This window comes from Anguilla rostrata, chromosome 4 (assembly GCF_018555375.3).
Source record: "Anguilla rostrata isolate EN2019 chromosome 4, ASM1855537v3, whole genome shotgun sequence".
In the NCBI taxonomy this organism is placed as follows: domain Eukaryota; kingdom Metazoa; phylum Chordata; class Actinopteri; order Anguilliformes; family Anguillidae; genus Anguilla; species Anguilla rostrata.
In genome coordinates, this window is record NC_057936.1 from 7,883,428 (window position 1) to 7,889,301 (window position 5,874).

Below are 5,874 nucleotides of genomic sequence, written 5' to 3' on the forward strand. Positions count from 1 at the left end.
AATGCTTTTGATAAGATGAACGTTATTTAAAATCCAGAGTTTGAGCTCGGCGTCCCATATGCCCCGAGGAGCGATACAGCCTGTTTTCTGTGTGAAAAGGTCAATACAGGGCTTCTGAACCGTTCTGAACTCATTAGCTCGGAGAGGCAGCGAGTCCATGATACTCACACTGTGCTGTGCTACACAACGCAGACCAGAATAAAAGACTTAAGATAAAAAACGGAATTAGATTATGTGACGTCATCATCTATCGATCTTAATGAAGCAGTGAAAATGTCCCTGTGCCTGCGGCCAGATATTATTAAAGACTATAAAACGGATTCAAACGGCCAAACAAAAGACCGAGGTAGTGAGGCGTATGACCGAACTGGTTGGTGGGATCGTTGTTGGCGAGATCAAGTAGCCTACTGTAGTTGTGAATGAAGAGTCTTATGCAAATCAGTCCTGTCAAAAAAAAAAAAAAAAAATCTCCCGCCACCCCCTTACCAACCCTGCTTGCGTCACAGAAAGCGGAAAACAATCTTCAGACGTACAGCCATATAACGTCCCCAGAAAGCACAGGATTCTCTAAAAATAGAGTGGACAAAGACGAGAAATAACAGCAACTTACACTCAGAGAATTACACTAAAGCAACGGCAGTGAAGCTTGGAACCCCCTACAGTCCCTGGTCTTTCAGTGTCAGACACATTTTTTTTTTTTTACCCATTTCCTTCATTCTTGCGGTCTATTTCCAATCAGTTGCCATAGTGACAAAAGTACATATTTTCTGACATTTGGCAATAGGTTCTCCCACCCCCCAATCAGCCCTGTTTGAGTTCAGGCGCTGAAAGACCAGACACCTCAGCCCCTGGGGGGGCTTCGCAGAGGAACACAGCGAATGATCTAAATCATTTCTGGAACACGGGGTCGCAGAGAGCGAACCACTTTTCCATCGAGAAGACGTAACTCCACCTGAGGCTCCATGCGCAGGCTTCAACAACAAGACAAAAAAACACACTATAGGCTCCTCGAGTGACCCCAAGAATGCAAGTGGAGATAAATATCAAGACTGACAACCAGATGACTGCACTCTTATTTTAGATTTGACACAATTAGCAGCATGAATCCTCTTTACAAAGCTTTGGGGAAAAAAAAGAAAGAAAAAAAAAGAAAACCAACTTACCACCATTTTATGGTGTCTACAATCCCAAAAAGTCATTGACGTCAATCTGTGCTGAATGATTAATTTCTGTCCTTCTGGCTAGAGTACGAAAAAGAGCACCGTCATCTTCCAGTTGGCTGCTTCCTAATCCATGTAACACTCTAATCCAGCCTAGACTCTTTGAAAATTGGATTTAATCAATACTCATGAGCCTCTTGATTTGTTTTTAATCATGAGTCGCCATTCTATCGTGCACGGGCCTCACAGGCGCCCGTTATAGTGGGAGGAAGAGTGTGGTCATGTGTGGCACACTTCGGGTCAAGTTTGATTGTTTCGGTTATAATGATAAATACAGTGAGCTCCGTAATGTTTTGGACAAAGACATGTTTTTTTGTTGTTGTTGTTTCTTGATTTGGCCCTGTACTCCACAACTTTTTTTTTTTTTTTTTGTGGAGTGATCAAACAATTCACATGTGGTTAAAGTGCAGATTCTTAGCTATTATTTAAGGGGTGTTTTATATACTCTGATTTCATTGTGTGGAAATTGGATTCAGATTGGGACGAATACATTTTGTTTTCCCCTGTTTTATGCTTTGAAAAACCTGCTTTAGTAGTATGTTTGGGATCATTGTCTTGCTGTAGGATGAAGCACCATCAAGATGAGTTTGGAGGCATTTGGTTGTACAGATGCTTCTGTACACTTCAGAATTCATTCGGGGGGACTATGTATAAAAAGTGCTGTAATCTCTACACGGTGAAACCAAAATGTATAAAAATACCATTTAATAAAAGCTGTACTTGAATCAAATGTGAATTGTTTGATTACATATCTAAAATTGCAAAGTACAAAGCCAAATCGGGGGGTGGAGGGTGGGTATATTTTTGTCCCAAACATTATGGAGCTCACTGTATGTTACAATTAAGCAAGGGAATGCTAATCTTGGATTATTCATTAGGAGCACCTTCTACCTTATGGAGATAACACTACACGAGTATAATTTATGTTCCGTGAATTTTCAAATAGATTTTTTTTTTCAAAGCGTAATACCACATAAAATACAATTTCAGTTTTCTAGGTACAGTATTTAAAAATAAAAATGACATGCCACGAAAATATATTTTAAAAATCGTTTTTTTTTAATTTTTTTTTAAACCTGACTGTTCACAAGAATGATCTTATAAGCACCACATAAGCCTCTGTATACACGATTGCTTTCAATCAACAATAACCTCGTCAAAATGGATGGCCTCTGTTCAGTGAATTTTAAAACAATTCAACAAAGGGACATCCAAGGAGCAGGTGTTCACAAGCTCACCAGGGGGCGCTCTGAGTCAAGCTAATGAAGAACTGCAGTAAACTGTTTGGAACAACTTTGGACCTCTTTTGTGAACACTTGTTAAAGGGACTTAATTATACTGTTTAAACAACATGTGTTATCTTACCACTTGGAGCAACTCTGCGTACGACTGTGAACATACAGCAGGTCTCGGCGTAACTATTTGAGCTGCATTGTGGGAGTTTTTGATGTCACAGGAGTGGCCAAGAACCCTAAATTCACAGATCCTACTGCTGCTGGACCCTACAAATTAATACTTCAAGCACTGACGAACAACAGCTCAAAGTATTTCCTAAACGTTATTCTCACCTGCCCCAGCTCCTGATAGCACCGAAAAATAAAACTGCGCTCTACCTATGGTCTTTATATATGAGATGCCTGCATCGCCATTATTTGGAATATTCTTGAGACCTGCGGTCTGCATTTCCTTATCTTCAAACCCATTTAATCTCCTTTAACCCTAAAGGTCTTCCGTTTATACATTCCCGGAATGCTGTGAGTGGACTACTCCGGCTTACCGCGTCAGAAATAGCCCCTGGAGACGGCGCGGTGTAAATGGCGCCGTCTGTCAAACTCGTCCGCGAGGAATAAGGCAGACAGAAAGGTTAAGAGCGGGAGCACAAAGGGACTGTCCCTCAGTCCTCCGAGGATATTCGGATTCCTCCCCGGATTTAATAACCCAGGGAAACCTCGCGCTCTTAATGCTGCGCGACTATCGGCGAAATATCAGGGAACTTTGATATTTCACTGAGAAAATGTCATCGCAAAAACACAGGGAGCGCAGGACATTAAGAGTGTGGGATATTGAGTGCGTGGAATAGTGAAGTTTTAGAACAGCGTGCGAAACATTGAGATTGTAGAACAGTAAGTGTGGAACATTGAGATTGTAGGACAGAAAGAGTGTGGAACATTGAAACTGTAGAACAGTACGAGTGTGGAATATTGAGGTTGTAGAACAGTAAGTGTGTGGAACACTGAAATTGTAGAACAGTAAGTGCAGAACACTGACATTGTTGAACAGCAAGAGTGTGGAACATTAAGACTTTAAAACAGTTAAAGTGCAGAATATTGAGATTGATGAACAGTAAGCATGGAATATTGAAACTGTAGAACAGTAAAAGTGCGGAACATTGAGATTGTAGAACAGTGACTGAAATTCATTATGATTGTAGAACAGTAAAAGTGCAACACAGAAATTGTATAATGGTAAGAATGCGGAACATTCATATCATAAAACAGAAAGTCTGGAACATTGAGATTATAGAACAGTAAGAGGGAGGGAGTGGAGCACTGAGACTGGGGAAAAGTAAGTGTGGGCAAACGTTAGAAACCTTGGGAGTGCGGGGAGTGTGCTGCCTCCTTGGATTATTAGATTAGTCGGCACACTATTCTTTGGCCCTGAGTTTACTAGCTCTCATTCCCGGTGCATTTAAATCTCTGTCAGAATAACCACGCATTCACCTTGACTGCACCGCGAACTCATGGTCCAGGTTTCACTCTGGCAAGTAAAATAGTGGGGCTTTACTGCCCCCCACAGGTGACAAGGGGAAACAAGTCTTTTTTACAGCAGCAGGGTGGTCCGCGGCCTTACTGCCTGGACCACTACAGATGAATTACACCTGCACACCTAGAGAAATAGAGCTGGATTACACCTGCACACCTGGACCAGAACAGCTGGATTACACCTGCACACCTGGAACAGAACAGCTGGATTACACCTGCATACCTGGACCAGAACAGCTGGATTACACCTGCACACCTGGACCGCACGCCTCCTGTTCAGGTCCCTGAAAGACAGGGCCGATGTGCCCATATCAGAGGCATATCCCACGCATGAACACTAGGGGGCAGCGAGAGGCTGGTGTGCCATTGGGTGGAACTAATGTGTCAGTAACCCTGGATGATTCACACACTCCCTAGCCCTGACAGGACAAGCCCAACAGAGCCCTGCCACCACCCCTATGTTAAATAAGTATTCCATTTACTTTAACTCTTTAGATGCTGGTACAATATCTAATTATTAATAAATGTACAATACATCTGCAAACACTTAAGTATTACATTAAACTGTTACTAACCAAAATCGCATGATTTTTGTCTTCGATATTAAGAGAAAAACTGTTTCATTTCAAAATGACCACTAACATGATCACTAATTTACTGGTATCTAAAAGGTTTCAAGATAATTATATAATTCACAATGGTCAATATTTTCCAAGTGTCATGGAAAAAATAAAAAATTACATCCTTGCCCCATCTAAGGTCAAAGCAGACAGCAGAGTAAATCTTTGTCCTTCTGTGGCAACTCACCACACAAAATCCCCAAACAAAAGGAACCTTATCAAACCTGCTAACCAATAGAATTTACAATTGAGAATTCAGACCTTTTCCTTCTGTTCACATGCCGAGGAGTTAAGGCTGAAGACCAGGGGGTTGTAGTGTCTCCTGGTGACGTGGCTCCTGTCCAAGGCCTACATTGGCAGCTGGTTGAAAAAAAAGAACTACAAGAACCAGCAGACATTGCAGCCCTCCAGGACCTTTGAGTCACAGAGCATACATAGGAACTGGAGATGGTAGGAGGGGCCAGGCGGTGAAGGCTAGGAAGTAATGGGAAACAGCCTCTATTGCGCAGGTTGAATTCAATGCAGAAATCCCAGGTGATTTACCAACAAAAGAAAACCTCAACAGTCCATCTTTTTGTGATCATAAATTTCATTATATGCACAGCAGCTTTACAAAAAAAAACAAAAAGGTTCTTTTGATCCATAAGTCTTGGGGGAGCATTTATTAAAATGTGCATATTTTATAGCATACCACATATTTCTGCAATCTGCTTTTCATATTGAGTGTAACGGTCGTTAACTGAGTTTCAAAATATCGTCGGGGACGTTTTATTTTGCCTTCAAAAGTCTGATATTCCCCATTCACCTTAACTTTAATGGAAGCTCCACTGTTTTTCCATCGGCATGCGCAGCACAGGATTACTTCCGGGACTTCACAGGCTCAGGTTGGCTGAAGGCGTGCTCGCTCGCGCGTCTAGTGAAATACGCACGCCTGTGCTTTGAGTGGCAGCAGCGGCCCAGACAGCAGACCAGACTAAGAAACAGGAAGCGTGAGGCCGGAGAGGCAGGCCGCAACCAAATTTGAATTTTAACAGTTCAAATTTGAGTAAACAAAAATAGACATTTTCTGCAGGCTGATCTTTCCACTGAAGTTAGGAGAAATCTCCAGCATAGACACTGCCAACGTACAACTCTGCATTGTACTTAAAACAATTCTTGTAAAGCTGAGGTTATAATTCAAGTAGCATCCTTAACACGAATATTTCCTGCTGATGTATGAAACTGTTTTTTTTTTCTTTTCTTTTGTTTTTTTACACACAAAGAGAAAATAAC